The sequence below is a fragment of the Neovison vison genome, chromosome 11, assembly GCF_020171115.1.
Source record: "Neovison vison isolate M4711 chromosome 11, ASM_NN_V1, whole genome shotgun sequence".
NCBI lineage: Eukaryota > Metazoa > Chordata > Mammalia > Carnivora > Mustelidae > Neogale > Neogale vison.
Window position 1 is genome coordinate 96,288,696 of NC_058101.1, and position 18,322 is coordinate 96,307,017.

An 18,322-nucleotide genomic window follows, 5' to 3' on the forward strand; every position below is an offset into this window, starting at 1 on the left:
TACCTTACATGGAATCTAAGCACCATTTTTTTCCTGTAAATATGACACTCTAAAATTTCACAATCTTTAATATAATAATGGTGCCAGCATTCTTATGTGGAGACCCTTGCTAAGATTCTGGTTCTAAAGAGTGCATCATCTTGTAGGTTGAAATGACAGCAGAATAATTCTTCATTAGGATGAAGGTAAAGACAAATAATTTGTCAATATGTTATGAAGACCTTGAGGGATCTTTAAAGAATACAAGTGAATACAATCTATTATTAAAAACATTACAACATAGAAGAATTTAGTAAGAAGACAACAAAACTGAGGGAAAGATTCCATGCAGGATGGCATCGGGAGCTGAAATATACAGCTACACTTGTAATTGGATAGCAATTTAAGAAGTCTCCAAAGGTCAAAGATGCAATTGTGGATGGATTATAGCAAGTAAACTCTCAGGTGCTTTGAGGAAAAGTTACCATGATTTCTCAGAACAAAGCACTGGAATAAGTTCAAGAAAGAAAACAAAATAGATCCAGGCTCCAGAGACCACTAACAAAGTGAGATTTCTAAGGAAATAGTCAAATGTGAATTGTAAACTAAACAAGTGGAGGAAATGAAGAGCAAGTGACTAAACTTGGTCTGAACTGTGCTAGTCAATTGAATTTCACATTTCCTAATGCAGTCTGATTGTGCTTGGGTTGGATGGATACATGATTTTCCACAGAAAAGAACATGACAGTCATCAATTATAGAGTGCATATTAGGAAGGCAAGATTGATGGCAACATATTTGAAGAGATACAAAATCATCTTTAAAAGTCTGTGGTGCTTAAGATCTACTAACATCCCATTGTCCTTTATTCATGTTAAGGACTACTAGCAAACCTCTTTCTGAGTTCCCTGGGAAATCTACCTTAACTAGGAGATTCAGACAGATAATGGCTTAGTGTTTCCTCTCCCTCTCTCTTCCTTTTCTCACCCCTCCCTCTCTTTTTCTCCCTTTTTAAGGTTGCCTTAAATAAGGCCATCAGAGAACAGATGTTCTGACTAAATCATGGATATGAACTTTGTTTCATACTCAATCTTAGATGGAAGCATGCTTAAAGATCAAGGAAAGGAATCTCTTTTCATCATTGAGACACATTAAAGTGTCAGATTAATAATTCATTATCCAAAATTTTAATTTTGTTTCTTTATAATAAAATTGAACTATAAGCCCTAAGTGAAACAGTACAGAGAATCTGAGATATGGTCATCTTTATATCTTTTTCTTTTTAGCAGATATCTAGTTGGGGTAGTCTGGATCAACAGAATAATGATTAGAAGGTTTGATGAATCAAGTAGTATTGAATTTTTACTTTGTCAAGGATCGTTCCATAGGATAGCAAATGTTTGAGCAAAAATCAGTCCATTCACAGATTCATCCTTTGAACTTTCCAGAGTTTATATTTTTGCTCATTTGTTTGTTTTTGGCTTTCAGTCACCCTGATGTTAGATATGTGGGAACCTCTTTCTCTGAAATCTCTTGTATCTACTTTTTACCAAGGGCCATAAAATGCCACCATTCTGGATATCTTGGTCTTATGATTTCAAAGCAATACTAGAATCAATGGATTGGAGACAGGAAGGACTTATGATTATCATCATCAAGTGATCATTATCATTAATTCTTTCCCAACATCATTTCCATTCAGACATGTTCCAGGTTGAATTACCAGGAAGGCAATGATGAGATGGAGTTAGTGGCACAAGATACTTATTAAGGATCAAGATCTTTGAAGAAAAGGGGAGGAAGCAAGTCTGAACATAGGAAGAAGTCAAACTACAATGGAGTGCCAACACACCTTAGCCAAAAACAGTGGAAACTTGAACAAATGGACCCATCAGAGTGTCCCATATCAAATTGAAATAGCTGATCCTTATATTCCTTTTCCAATCAGTTACTCTATGTTGGCTGCCTCAGGAAGGGCATGAACTTGAGTGAGGTGATTCTCTGTAGCTGAGGCATACTATGAAGGAGCAGACAGTTCAGGCTGTCTGACATTCACACACACCATAAAATGGGTAGCATGACTTTTTTTAGAGGGGGTCTGGGCAGGGTTTTTCATATTTACCAAAGGAAATTTTCAAATTTCTTCTTAAAAATCACCACTTCTGGGTCACCTGGGTGACTCAGTTGGTTAAGCATCCAACTCTTGATTTCAGTTCAGGTCCTGATCTCAGGATTGTGAGACGGAGCCCTGAGTCAGGTTCTGTGCTCAGTAGGGAGTCTGCTTGAGATTCTCTCCCTGTGCCTCTCCTCCTAGCTCAGATGCTCTCTCTAAAATAAGTAAATAAGTCTTTTTAAAATAATCACCACTTTTTGTCCACACAAAAATTTATAATATATGACTATTTAGAGCAGCATTATTTATAATAGCCAGAAAGTGGAAAAACCCAAAGAGCTATCAACTAATGAGAGAATAAATACAATGTGCATCCATCCAATGGAATATTACTTGGGAATTTAAAAAAACAACAACAATGATGAAGTGTTGATAGATACCACAGCTTGGATAAATCTTAAAAACAATGTTGAGTGGGGGGCAAAAGCCAGTTATAAGAGACCACATATGGTAGCATGTCTTCTATATAACTACCTATAATAGGTAACTCTATATAAGACATAAAGAAGGTTAGTAGTAGCTTAGGACTTACGGTGGAGCTGGAGTGGGAAATGATTGCTAATGGATATGGGATGACTTTGGGGGATGATGAAAACATTCTCAACTTAGATGGTGATAATGCACAACTCTCTAAATACACTAAAACCACTGATACACTTTTAAATGGTGTCTTAAAACCAATACACTTTAAACTGGTGACTTTATGTCAATTAGATCTCAACACAAATGTTTTTTAAAAGGGTCACCCTGAAGTAAGGTAGGCAAATATACTTCCTGTTCTTTGAATTATTCAACTGATCATCATTATCATTGACATTATTATCATCATTAATATTTATAGACACTCACACCAGGCACTTTTCTAAAACCCTTTGCATCTATTATTTCTATAACAACTAGTAATTATTACCCACATTCTATTTAGGATAAAATTGAGGTTTAGAGAGAATTACATAACTCTTATAGTCCAAGACTACAGTTAGTGACAGTAGAGCTATGATTCAATTTCTTTCTGATTCCAGACTTTATTTAATAACTATGTCACTTGTGTTTTAAAAATAAATCAAAACATCTGTGTTGATTTAATGACATTGTCCTATGATGATTTTATATTTTATATGGTCTATTTTCTATGTAGTTTGAGAGTTTAAAATCATATCTTCTAATTAATCCAAATCAAACTAAATAAATTTTCATCTATTTCTCTATGTCTGGGAGATGATCACTCCCTTAAGTAAAATAATTACTGACATCTAGAGAAATTTAAGGAGAATGAGGCAATGGTACAGTGTTGTCTCTTGAAAATTACTGCTTTCTTTGCATGTGGGTATGATGAACTTAACAAGGAAACTGAGAATGGAGTGAGAGTAAAATTTAATTAGAATATTGTTGAATTTGTACAAAATTGTAGACTAGTAATTTTTTATACATATTTGCAAACTTTTCGAGACAATGCATGGTAACATTTCTTACACTATGATTTAGTATGCCAACAAGTAAGACTGCTAACCTCATGAAGTATAGTCTCAAAATAATGTGTTCTAACAACTTTACTAAGAGCCTTGAGGTTATTTATCTGTGATGCTTCTTCAGTTTGGTGGAGTTTTAACCTGCTGTAAATTTTAAAATGTGAGTTTAGAATCCATCTCTGGTGAATGCTTCCTGCCCTGGGGCAAAGTGGTATCTGAAGAATTGTGTATCTCATCAGGAGGGAGTCATTCCAATATATACACTGAGAAAGTTTATTTTTAAAATAAGAGAAATTTTGATGATAAGGTGAGTAATGATTTCTTGGATGGAAACAAATTTTATAAATTCAGAGATTTACAAAGTTATTCACTAAGTAAAGAAAAGAAAAGATACAAATTATCAATATCATGAATGAAAGTAGGGTCATTAATACTGATCCCTTGGACATCAAAAAGATAACAAAGTAAAACTATAAAAAGCCCCATGCTCACAAATTTGATAAAGAAAATGGATTAATTCTTTGAAAGGCATAAACTATCAAAACTCACACAAGGTCATTTGAATAGGTCTATATCTGCTAACGTAATTAAATAAATAATTATAAACCTACCCCCCCCAAAAGAAAGTACCAGGCCCAGATGGTTTCACTGGTAAATCCTATCGAATATTAAAGGAAAAAAAAATACAAACTCTTCACAATCTCTTTGTGAAAATACAAGCAGAGTACACACATGAGGCTAGTATAACCATAATTATAAAAATGAGATAAAGACACTATAAGAAGGAAAAACTATAACCAATACTCCTCATAAATTTAGATGTAAAAATCCTCAAAAAAATTAAATACAACAGTACTTTAAAAAATCATATAACATGAACAAGAGGAATTTATTTCAAATTTGCAAGTCTGGTTCAATATGTAAAAATTAATTAATGTAATCCATCACATTAAGAGGTAAAGAAATAGAATAATCCTATGATTGTATCAGTTACATTAAAAAAAAAAAGACAAAATTCAACACCCCTTCTTGGTAATAACTCAGCAAACTAGGAACAGAAATAGCCTTCCTTGAGTGAAGTCAGCAAGATAGTAGGGTAAGATATGAGTCTTTGTTTCCCAACAAAACCCAATAATTGTACAACTGAAAATGCATGCATGAAAACAGCCTTGGGAAAGCCCAACAGTCCAAGGAGAATCTGTGGCACTACAGCAGAGGAAAAAAGAGAGAGAGAGAGAGAAATAATGCAAAGGATTTCTGGAGCGACCAGCATAACTGAGATATCAAGAAGTGGTTGGGAACAAAGAAGGGTGGAAAATATCAGTATCAGCCATTTGTCAGGTGCCACCATGGTCCCCATTGACCCTTACAAAAACTGACATTTGCAGACTCCCCACAGGTTTTACAGCAGAGGGCTCCATAGTGTTCATTAGCATGGACCCCACTAGCCTGCTCCATGGAATACATATGCAGCTTTTGCCACTGGGGTAACTAATATCTATTATGGCAGCAGACCACTGGAGAGAGAGACATTTCTGTGTATCCCCTTTCCCCGAAGAAGGAGCCACTGTTATGCCATTCCAGGACCCTTGCCACCTCTCCCTCCTGTTACATTATGCCCAGGTCCCAAACTGCAGCTACTCTACATATACTCATGCTTCAGATAGTGAGTCAGCAGCCACCCTACAAGTACCTATGCCTAGGACATCAGAGCTCTGAAGCAAGAGAACCTGATTCCCAGAATCCTGGTCTCACTGAGGTAGCTGCATGGAAACTATGGTGCTGTTCCTTACCCAGAATCAGAACGATTGCAACAGTGACCTCAGACTCACTGGTGGGTGAAGCTCCTCCCCTACAAAAACCAGTCCATGGTAGGAAGAGGTGAATGCTCAATCAAATGTGCAGACATTAATGCAAAGACCAAGGCAAAAATGACACCACTAAAGGAATAGAATAATTTTCCAATAACAATCTTTAAAGAAAAGGATATCTATGGAAGGCTGGATGAAGAATTCAAAATAATTGTTTTAAAGGAAGCTCAGCAACCTGTAATAGTGCAGATTAAAAAAATGAGGAAAAGTTCACATGAACAAAACAAGAAGTTCAACAAAAAGATAGAAAGAAAAATTTTTTTAAAGAACCAAACAGAACTAAATTCTGGAGCTGAAGAGTAGAATGACTGGGGTGAAGTGTCATGGAGAGTATCAACAGAAGATCTGATCAAACAGAGGGGAAAAAAACCCAAGAATTTAAAGATAATTAATTTTAAATGACCAACTTAGAGGGGAAAAATGAAAAAAGAATAAAAAAGAATGAAGAAAATCTATGAGATTTATGCAACACTATTCAACAAAACACATTATGGAACTCTAAGAATTAGAAGAGAAAGAGAAAGAGATAAAAAGCATAATTAACAACAACAACAACAGCAAGAGAAAGGCTGAAAACACCTTACATTTAGGAAGAGATATGTACATGCAAGTATATGAAACTTATAGGTCCCCAAACTGAATCAAAAGAGGACTTCACCAGGACACATTATAATAAAATTGTCAAAAGTCAAAAACAAAGAGAATTTTGAAAGTATCAGGAGAAAAGAAACTCTTCACATACAATGAACTTCAAAAGTCTATCAGCTGATTTCTCAGAAGAAAATTTGCAGGCCAGGAGATAGTGAGATGATATATTCAAAGTGCTGAAAAGAAAAAAAAAAGTGCCAACCAAGAATATCTTACCTGGCAATGTTGTCCTTCCCAAATAAAGAAAAGTTAACCTTCTTAGGCAAACAAAACCTGAGGGATTTCATCACCACAAGACCGGCCTTGTAAGAAACCCTAAAGGAAGTTCTTTAAGCTGAAGAAAAAGGATGTTAAAAACATAAAGCAGATGAAAGTAGAAAACTGGTAAATATTTAGAATATTTAATACTGCCATGGTAGTGTGTGAATCACTTAACTCAACTCTAACTCTTAACTATCTTAACTCTAAGATAATTTGAGCAGGTATCAAGGTATAAAACAAAAGTATTAAAATAACTATAGCAACAATTATTTGTTAAATAAACAATATGAAAAGAAATAAGTTATGATATCAAAAACATGGGGAAGTAATCATCAAAATGGCAGCATAGGTGATACTGAACATTGTTCCCCCTCACAAGAACAGCAGCTAACATCTATTCAAGAACAAGACACTATGGAGAGAATTCTAGAATACAAGGATTAAGTCTAAAGCACCCCCTGCATCTTGGAGACCAATAAAAACTTCATTAAAAGAATAAGAGAAATCCTATGTTTCTCTCAAATCATCCCTTTCCCAGGACAGCACAGCACCATGTGAAGAGGTCTCTCTGGAGTCTCTAAACTCTCCAGTGGGAATGGAGAACCTAGGGGAATAAAGCCTCCCCCAGCATCATGAATCATTTTGTGGGAATCCTTACTCTGCAAACCTACACATTCTTCAGGAATTCCGGAAGAATATGTGAGGCCTAGTCACCATAAATCTGACTGTGATGAAGAATACAGCAACAAGCAACATGTATATCTTAGCAGACAGAGTTTATACCTGTTGTTCCCAGGTAGTAATCCCAACCAGCAGTTTTGCCCATCTGCATAACAAAATTGGGGGTACATTGTGACCAGGGAACTTGGCACAGCTTAGAACTGTCTGAATCAAATTCCCAAAGGAGTTTTGCCAGCCCTAATTCCCAATTTTCCTATGCCCAGACTACATGCTGAGTCACATCCCCACCCACTACGGAGTGCTTCCAGTATCTGACCAGAGGGCTGGTAACAACTCCTAGGAGTTATGCAGCCTACGTGCACTTGAGTCAAGAGATGTACAGAGCTTATTGCCCCCAGAACAAAGTCAGTACTGGGTGTGGAGTCTTTTGTGCCACACATGGGTAGGGGGATTAATTTAGTGATAAGACTAAGACTCTTCACAACTGGACGACCTGTTTGGAAAATTGAGAGTAGCTAGAGCATCCCCTTCTCTTCCAGCCCAGAAAAAGGGGTTGAAACATAGCTCCACTTACTGTGGAGAGTGTCTTCTGGCCCCATCTGAACAGAAATACTATAAAAAAAAAAAAAAACCTGAAAGTTGTGGGGTTAGTGGTGCTTCAGCCAAGAAAAACAGAGACTATAGTTTGCAAATTAAAGCCAGTGATCCTATTCAGCCAGGGAACTTGGGAGGAGGTCTGCTCAATTTAAGACAACAAAGAGCTTTAACAATTTTAGAGCGGTTTTTCCCATGGCATGAGAGTAGAGAACCTAATTTGTAGCCCTGATTATTACTAGGTAAGGTCTTTAGCTTGTCTGACCAGGGAAACTAACAAGAGACTGTGGGAAACTACATAGCTCATTCAAAAGTCCTATACACAGTGGAACTTGAAAAGAAAATACAGTTCATGTCTTTTCCCAGTTGAAGAGCAAAACCTGTGGCCTCTCCTATCCAAATAATTCAGTACATACTTAGGCCTCATTCAGGCTTCCAAACAAGTTGTACAGGCTATGAGCCATAGCCTGTTACCCTGCTTGGGCAGGGAAGATAATTCATAACCCCAACTACTACTGAACGTAGGATCTAGTCCTGACTATCTAGTAAGCCTGACTAGAGAACCCAGGCAACCATGGAGCCCACCATACAGCTTCACTTGGATAGGAAACCAAGCCAATAGTCATATCCAACTCTTCTCAGCCAGTGTCACAATACCCATCCCTGTCCTCAGAACTCAGATGGTAACCTCACTCAAAAACATACCATAATGATAGGCCCCACCTGTGTAAGGATGTTACCAGCAGATACACCCAGAAATCCAAACTGAGATGACTGGTAAGAAACTTTCTCTGCCAAAGCAAACTCATAAAATCTTTAAGGGGAGCCTGATGACTCAAATGAATAGATACTGACATAAGGAATAAAAGATAATTTAAAATCAGGCAAATAAGACTCTACTAAATGACACTAATAAAGACCCAATAACTGACACTAAAGAAATAGAGATCTATGAACTGTCAACAAAGAATTCCTCTGTAAGCTTAGTGAACTATAGGAGCACATGCAACTAAATAAAATTAGGAAAATAATGCACGAATAAAATGAGGAGATTGACAAGGAAATAACCATCATAAATAAATAAATAAATAAATAAATAAATAAAAACAAACCAAAACCACCCAGAAATCCTAGAGCTGAAGAATACAATAACTGAAAAATTCAGTAGTTTCAAAATAGGTTGACCATGCAGAAAAAAGAATCTGGTAACCTGGAAGATATAATTGGAAATTATCCAGTCAGAAGAATAAAAAGAATAAAAGAATAAAGAAGAGTGAAGAAAGCCTACAGGAATTATGAGACACAATGAAAAGAAACACTACTTGCATAATTCTAGAAGAAGAGAAAGAGAAAGGAATTTTTAAAGCAATAGTAGCTGAAAACTTTCCAAATCTCTGGAGAGAGAAATGGACATCTAGATCCATGAGGCCAAAAGAATCCAAAATAGGTTGAATCTGAAAAGGTCTATACCAAGACATATTATAAACTGACAGAAGTGAGAAATGCCTGGCTGGCTCAGCTAAGAGAGCTGAGAGCCAGCATGTGACTTGATTTTGTGGTCGTGAGTTCAAGCCCCATGTTGGGGGTAGAGATTACTTTAAAAATATATTTAAAAAAATAAATAAATTGACAGAAGCCAAAGATAAAGAATTTTAAGAGCATCAAGAAAAAAGGGAAGTTACATACAAGGTAACCCCCATTACATTATAAGCAGATTTCTCAACAGAAACCCTTCAGGTCAGTAGAGAATGGGATGTCATATCCAAAATACTGAAAGAAAATAACTGACAACAAACAATTCTATACACAACAAAGCAGTCCTTTAGAAATAAAGAAGGGATACAGATTTTCTTTCCCAAACAAACAAAAACTGAGGGAGTTTAGTATCACTAGGTGAATTCTATTGAAGTTAAATTGTTATTAGTTTAAAATAGGGTATTAAATGTTTACAGTATTTTGTGTAAGACTCATGGTACCAAAAGGTAGAATCTTGTGATAATTACACAAACATGATAAAGAAGTCAATGAATGCTAATACCCAAAGACATCTGTTTGTAACTATCATCAAAAAGACATGACCACTGATTGACCTATAAGCTGGATGCAGACAATACAATGCTCCTCACTCCCCTTTCTTGTCCTTTGAATATGGGTTCCACTTACCTTTCCTCTTCCCAGAGACTTTCAAAGACAGCATCTTGAGATTATGATACAGGGTTGTGAACATCTTCCCAATGTAATGACTGAAACAAGTTAAGGCCTCTTTTTAAAGTTTTAAGGTTTGGTAGGTAGCAGCAGGGATCCCTTTGTCTTGCTGACACCCCAGACAAGCCTCAAATGCAAGTTACATTTTCTTATAAAAAATTCCATCTATTTGGGAGCCTGGGTAGCTCAGTCAGTTAAGTTCTGCCTTCAAATCAGATCATGATTCTTGCGTCCTGGGAGCAAGTCCAATATCAGGTTCCCTGCTCAGTAGGAAGCTGTCTGTCAAATAAATAAATAAAATCTTTAAAAAGAAAAAAAACCTGCCATCTATCAACCTAAAAGTGGTCTACCTCTTTCTTGGTCTCTCCCTGTCCTCTATATGGGGGGGAGAACAGTTTCAGATTATATCACAGAAGCCCCTAAGTGTGTTACAAACCAACAACATCAAAACACAAGTGCAAAAAAGACAGGAGGATAAAAAACAAGGAACAAAGGAAGTATAAAACAACCAGAAAACAATTAAGAAAATGGCAATTGTAAGTTCTTATCAATAATTACTTGAAATGTAAAAGGATTCAATTCTCCAATCAAAAGACACAGAGTGGCACCTGGGTGGCTCAGTGGGTTAGGCCTCTGCCTTAGGCTCAGGTCATGATCTCAAGGTCCTGGGATGGAGCCCCACATCGGGCTCTCTGCTCAGCAGGGAGCCTGCTTCCTCGCCCCTCCGCCTGCCTCTCTGTCTACTTGTGATCTCTGTCAAATAAATAAATAAAATCTTTAAAAAAAAAAAAGACACAGAATGGCTAAATGGATAAAAAACAAGATCCCATAGCATGCTGTATACAAGATACTCACTTTAGCCTTAAAGAAACATGTAGATTGAGAAGGGGTAGGAAAAAACATTTCATGCAAGTGGAAACAAAAGAAAACAAAACAGCAGGGGGTGTTAAATTTATACCAGGCATAATAGACTTAAACTAAAAATGCCCCCCCAAAAAAGACAAAGTAGGTCATTATATAATGACAAAAGGTTCAAAATATCAAGAAAAATAACAATTATAAGTTTTTATGTGCCTAACATTAGAGCACCTAAATATACAAAACAAAAACTAACAGAACTAAAAGGAGAAATAAACAGTTTTACAATGTCAACTGGGGACTTTAATACCTCACTCTCAACAATGGATAGATCAGATCATCCAGACAATCAATAAGGAAACAGAGACTTAAATAACGCTATAGACCAAATGGACCTAATAAATACATATAAAACATCCTATCCTAGAAACATAATATACATTTTTCTCAAGAGCACATAAAACATTTTCTGGATAGACCACATGTTAGGTCACAAAACAATTTTCAGCAAATTCAAAATGATTGAAATCATACAAAATATCTTCTTTGACTACAATTTCTGAAACTAGAAATCAACAAGAAAAAAGGAAAAAAATTATGAACACATGGAAATTAAACAATTCTTGAACAATAGATTTTTAAAAAGATTAAAGTGGAAATAAAGCTTGAGACAAAGGAAATGGAAATAAAGAATAACAGAACTTGTGATATACACCAAAAGCAATCCTAAGAAGGAAGTTGATAGCAATATGCATCTTCATTGAGAAGCAAGAAAGATTCCAAATAAACAACTCTATTTCGTGCCTAGAGGCAGTAGAAAGTGAAGGAGCAGGCTAAAATTAGCAGAAGAAAGGAAATAATAAATATTAGAGCAAAAAAAAGAAATAGATTACAGAAATAAATAGAAAAAAAATGAACAAAACCAAGAATTGCTTCTTTGAAAAGACAAATGAAGTTGACATGAACAAATTAACAAAGTAGAAATAAAAAAGAAAGGACTTGCATCACAAAATTATAAATGAAAAGGGAGACATTACTACTGATCCCTGAATTTGATGAAATTCAAAAGATCCTAAGAGGCTACTATGAACAATTAAATTATATGTCAACAAACTGGACAACTAGAAGAAATTTAATACCCTCCAAAACATATAATTTATCAGTTGGTTGAATCAGAAATCAACTTACATCTCAATTTTCAAAATCAAGAAGAAATACAAAATCTGACTAGATCAATTATTAGTAAAGAGATTGAATCAGTAATCAAAAATCTCCCAAGAAAGAAAAGCCTGGAATGAGATGGTGTTACTAGTGAATTTTGGAAAGACTTGAAGAATTAAGACCAATTCTTAAAAAAACTCTTCAAAAAGCAAAAAAAAAAATGAAAGGGAGGGAACACTCCCAAACTTATTATAAGAAGCCAGTGTCATCATGAAACTGAAATCAGAAACAGACACTATTAGAAAACTATAGGCCACTATCCCTGATTAATATAGATACAAAAATTCTTAATAAAATACCAGTAAACCAAATTCAGCAGCATATTAAATAGATCACTCACCACAATTAAGCGGAATTTATCTCTGGGATGAAAAGATGGATCAACATACACAAATATATCACTGTGATACATCCCATAAAAGAATGCAAGAAAATAATCATATAATCATCTCAATAGATTCATAAGAATTATTTGGCAAAATTCAATATTTATTTATAATAAACACTCTTATCAAATTAGGCATAGAAGGAACATACTCAATATAGCAAAGGCCATATATGACAATCCTACAGCTAACATACTCAATGGTGAAAGGATGAAAGATTTTCTTTAGAAACAGGAACAAGACCTTTAAAATTGTTTACTCTCACCACTCCTATTTGACACGGTACTGAAGTCCTAGCTATAGCAATTAGGCAAAAAAAATAAGGTATCAAAATTGTAAAGGAAAAAATAAAATTGTCTCTGTTCACAAAGGACATGATTTTGTATACGGGAAGTCCTAAAGACTCTACCAAAAAACTGTTAGGTCTAATCAATGAATTCAGTAAAAGTGCAGGATACAAAATTCACGTACAAAAATCAGTAGTATTTCTATATGCTAACAATAAATTTTCTGAAAAAGAAATCCATCCCATTTACAATAACATCAAAAAGAATAAAATACTTAGAAATAAATTTAAGGAAGTGAAAGATATCTACATAAAACTAAGAAACATTGATTAAAGTAATAAAAAAAGAGATAAATAAATAAAAAGCTATCATGGATAGGAAGAATACTATTAACAAGTCTATACTACCAGAAGCAATTAATAAATTCAATGCAATCCCTATCAAGACTCTAAAGGCATTTTTAAAACAGAAATAGAAAAAAACAATCATAAATTTTATACAGAATCACTAAAGACCCTGATTAACCAAATTTATTGAAAAAGAACAAAGCAAATGTATCACACTTCCTGCTATCAAGTTATCTATAAAGTTACAATCATCAAAACAATATGGCACTGGCATAAAAACAAACAGACCAATGAAACAGAATGAAGAGCCCAGATATAAACCTGAGCATATACAGTCAACTAATATTTGAAAAGGGAGCCAAGAATAGTCAATAGAATAAAGACAATCTCTTCTATTAACAGAGCTGGGTTAATTGAATATTCACATGAATAAGAATGAAATGACCCATAAGTTATACCATCTATAAAGATTAAATCAAAATGGATTACAGACTCTAACATAAGACCCAAAACTATTAACCTTCTAGAAGAAAAGATGGGAAACAAGCTCCCTGACATGGTTCTTAGCAATGATTTTTTGGGATATGACACCTAAATCATAAGAAAACAAAAAACAAGTGGGATCACATCAAATTAAAAAACTCCCACACAGCAAAGGAAAACATCAACAAAATGAAAAGACAAGCTACAGAATGGAAAAAAAAATTACAAATTATGTCTCTGATAAAAGGTTAATAGCCAAAATATTTTTAAAACTCACTAAAATCAATAACAAACAAAAATGGGGAAAGCACCTCAATAAACACTTCTGCAAACAACATAAATGAAAAGCAAACAGACAGATGAAAAGATATTCAATGTCACTAGTCATCAGGAAAATCAAAGCAACAGTGGCTTATCACTTCACACCTGTTAGAACTGTCATTATCAAAAAGACAAGAGATAACTTCTGGTGTAGATGTGGAGAAAAGGGAATCCATGTGCACCACTGGTAGGATTGTAAATTGGTACAGCCACTATGGGAAACAGTATAGAGGAACCCCCCAAAATTAAACTAGAACTACTATAAGATTCAGTAATTCTGCTTCTGGGAATATATTCAAAGAAAGGAAACACTAACTCAAAAAGAACTTCTTAATAATGATGTTTATAATATCATTATAACAGTCAACACATGAAAATAAGTGTCTATTGGTAGATGAATGGATAAAGAATTTGTGATATATATATTCATTATATATATAATATAAAATATATTATAATTATTATAATATGATAATATATAATATAATATAAAAATATATACATAATATATATCCACTATATTTAATATATATAAATCCATTATATTTATATATATAACGGATTTTTATTCGGCCTCTTAAAAAAAAAAACAAGGAAATCCTACCCATTGTAACAACATGGGTGGAACTGAAGGTATGCTAAGTGAAGTAAGTCAGACAGAGAAAGACTATATTATCCACTTAAATGTAAAAATATAAGGAAAGGAGAAAGTAGAGATTGAACTCACAGGAAAGATCAGACTTGTTACCAGAGGTGGGGTTGTAGGAAGAAGGAATTAGAGGAAATGGTCAAAATGTACAAATTTCCAGATATGTAAGTACTAGGATGCAAAATACAAAATGATGACTATAGTGAGCCATGCTCTGTGATATATAGGAGAGTTGTTAAAAGAGAGTAAACTCTGGGTTCTCATCACAGCAGAGAATTTTTTTTGTTTTTTTAATTTCATCTATATAGAAGATAGAGGTTAGCTGATACTAATGTAATCATCCAACAATATATGTAACTCAAACTATTGTGTTATATGCCTCAAACTTACACAATGATATATAATCATTTCTCAAAAAAAGGGGGTGGATGAGTAATATGCCACATTTGAAAAAAAAATGTGGGTAGAAGAGTAAAATAGTAGTTTTTGAATGCAAAATTATCAGCTTAAAATAGACTGTTATAACTATAATAAGTTTTATATAAGGCTTATGGCATTCATAAAAAAACTACAGTAAATACACAAAACAAAGAAAAAGCAATTGAAACACATCAATACAGAAAATTAAATAACAAAGGAAGCCAGCAAGAGAGAAAGAGAGGAACAAAGAAACTAAAGGCTAGAAAGCAATTAACAAAATGGCAAAAAGTTTTAATCTATTAATAATTTACAAAGTACTAGAAGTCCTAACAATAGCAATTAGACAACAAAAACAAATAAAAGGTATTAAAATTGGCAAAGAAGTCAAACTCTCTCTCTTCTCAGATGACATGATACTTTATATGGAGAATCCAAAAGACTCCTCCCCCAAACTACTAGAACTCATACAATTCAGTAATGAGGCAGGATCATTGTACAGAAACCAGTTACTTTCTTATATACTAACAATGAAAATACAGAAAGGAAAATTAGAGAACCGATTCCATTTACTATAGCACCAAAAACCATAAGATACCTGAGAATAAACCTAACCAAAGAAGCAAAGAATCTGTACTAGAGGAACTACAGAACACACATGAAAGAAATTGAAGAAGACACAAAAAGACAGAAAAGCATTCCATGCTCATGGATTGGAAGAATAAACATAGTTAAAGTGTCTATACTGCCTAGAGCCATCTGTACTTTGAATGCCATCCCGATCAAAATTCCACCGGCATTTTTCAAAGAGCTGGAACAAACAATCCTAAAATTGGTATGAAACCAAAAGAGGCCATGAATTGCTAAGGAAATGTTGAAAAAGAAAAACAAAACTGGGGGAATCACGTTGCCTGATTTCAAGCTTTACTACAAAACAGTAATCACCAAGACAGCATGGTACTGGCACTAAAACAGACACATAGACCAGTGGAACAGAGTAGAGGGCCCAGATATGGACCCTCAACTCTATGGTCAAATAATCTTCAACAAGGCAGGAAGAAATATACAGTGGAAAAAAGACAGTCTCGTCAACAAATGATGCTGGGGAAATTGGACAGTTATGTATAAAAGAATGAAACTTGACCATTCTCTTACACTATACACAAAGATAAACTCAAAATGGATAAAAGACCTCAACATGAGGCAGGAATCCATCAGAATCCTAGAGGAGAACTCAAGCAGTAACCTCCTCAACATTGGCCACAGGAACTTTTTTCAAGATAGGTCACCTTACACCAGTTAGAATGGCCAAAATTAACAAAACAGGAAACAACATGTGTTGGAGAGGATGTAGAGAAAGGGGAACCCTCTTACACTGTTGGTGGGAATGCAAGTTGGTGCAGCCTCTTTGGAGAACAGTGTGGAGATTCCTCAAGAAATTAAAAATAGAGCTTCCCTATGACCCTGCAATTGCACTCCTGGGTATTTACCCCAAAGACACAGATGTCGTGAAAAGAAGGGCCATCTGTACCCCAATGTTTATAGCAGCAATGGCCACGGTCGCCAAACTATGGAAAGAACCAAGATGCCCTTCAACGGACGAATGGATAAGGAAGATGTGGTCCATATACACTATGGAGTATTATGCCTCCATCAGAAAGGATGAATACCCAACTTTTGTAGCAACATGGACGGGACTGGAAGAGATTATGCTGAGTGAAATAAGTCAAGCAGAGAGAGTCAATTATCATATGGTTTCACTTATTTGTGGAGCATAACAAATAGCATGGAGGACAAGGGGCGTTAGAGAGGAGTAGAGAATTTGAGTAAATTGGAAGGGAAGGTGAACCATGAGAGACTATGGACTCTGAAAAACAATCTGAGGGGTTTGAAGTGGTGGGGGTGTGGGAGGTTGCGGTACCAGGTGGTGGGTATTATAGAGGGCACGGATTGCATGGAGCACTGGATGTGGTGAAAAAATAATGAATACTGTTTTTCTGAAAATAAATAAATTGAAAAAATTAAACAAAAAATAAAATAAAACAGGATTAGGAGTAAAAAAAAAAAAAATAGGTCTCCAAAGGCAAAGGAAACAAAAGTGAAAATGAACTTTTGGGACTTCATCAAGATCAAAAGCTTCTGCACAGCAAAGGAAACAGTCAACAAAACAAGGAGGCAACCCACGGAATGGGAGAAGATATTCGCAACTGACACTATAGACAAAGGGCTGATATCCAAGATTTATAAAGAAATCCTCAAACTCAACACACACAAAACAGATAAGCATGTCAAAAAATGGGCAGAAGACATGAACAGACACTTCTCCAAAGAAGACATACAAATGGCTAATAGGCACATGAAAAAATATTCATCATCATTAGCCATCAGGGAGATTCAAATCAAAACCACATTGACATACCACCTTACACCAGGTAGAATGGTCAAAATTAAAAAACAAAACAGTAAATAACATGTGCTGGAGGGGATGTGGAGAACAGGGAACCCTTTTACACTGTTGGTGGGAATCCAAGTTGGTGAAGCTACTTTGAAAAACAGTGTGGAGATTCCTTAAGAAATTAAAAATAGAGCTTCCCTATGACCCTGCAATTGCACTACTGGGTATTTACCCCAAAAATACTGATGTAGTGAAAAGAAGGGCCATCTGTATCCCAGTGTTCATAGTGGCAATGGCCACAGTCACCAAACTGTGGAAAGAACCAAGATATCCTTCAACAGACGAATGGATAAAGATATGGTCCATATATACAGTGGAGTATTATGCCTCCATCATAAAGAATGAATACTCAACTTTGGTATCAACATGGACAGGACTGGAAGATATTATGCTGAGTGAAATAAGTTAAGTAGAGAGATTCAATTATCATATGGTTTCACTTACTTGTGGAGCATAAGGAATAACACGGAGGACATTGGGAGATGGAAAGAAGTGAGTTGGGAGAAATTGGAGGGGGAGACAAACCCCAAATTGGAGGGGGAGACAAACCCCAAAACTGTGGACTCTGAGAAACCCCAAATTGGAGGGGGAGACAAACCCCAAAACTGTGGACTCTGAAAAACAAACTGAGGGTTTTGGAGAGGAGGGGAGTGGGGGCTTGGGTGAGCCTGGTGGTGGGTATTATGGAAGGCATGTATTGCATGGAGCACTGGGTGTGGTGTAAAAACAATGAATACTGTTAGGCTGAAAAGAAATTAAAAAAATAAAAAATAAAATGCTAAAAAAGATAAATGGATTTAATTCTCCAATCAAATGACAGAGGAGCTGAATGGATTAAATAACAAGACCCGACTAATTATGTGCTACCTTCAAGAGACTCACTTCAGCTTTAAGGACACCTACAGACTGAAAGTGAAGGGACGAAAAAATATCCATACAAATGGAAACCCAAAAGAGACAGTAGCAATAATTTTATCAGACAAAATAGACTTCAAGTTCAAAATCCAATAAGACTGA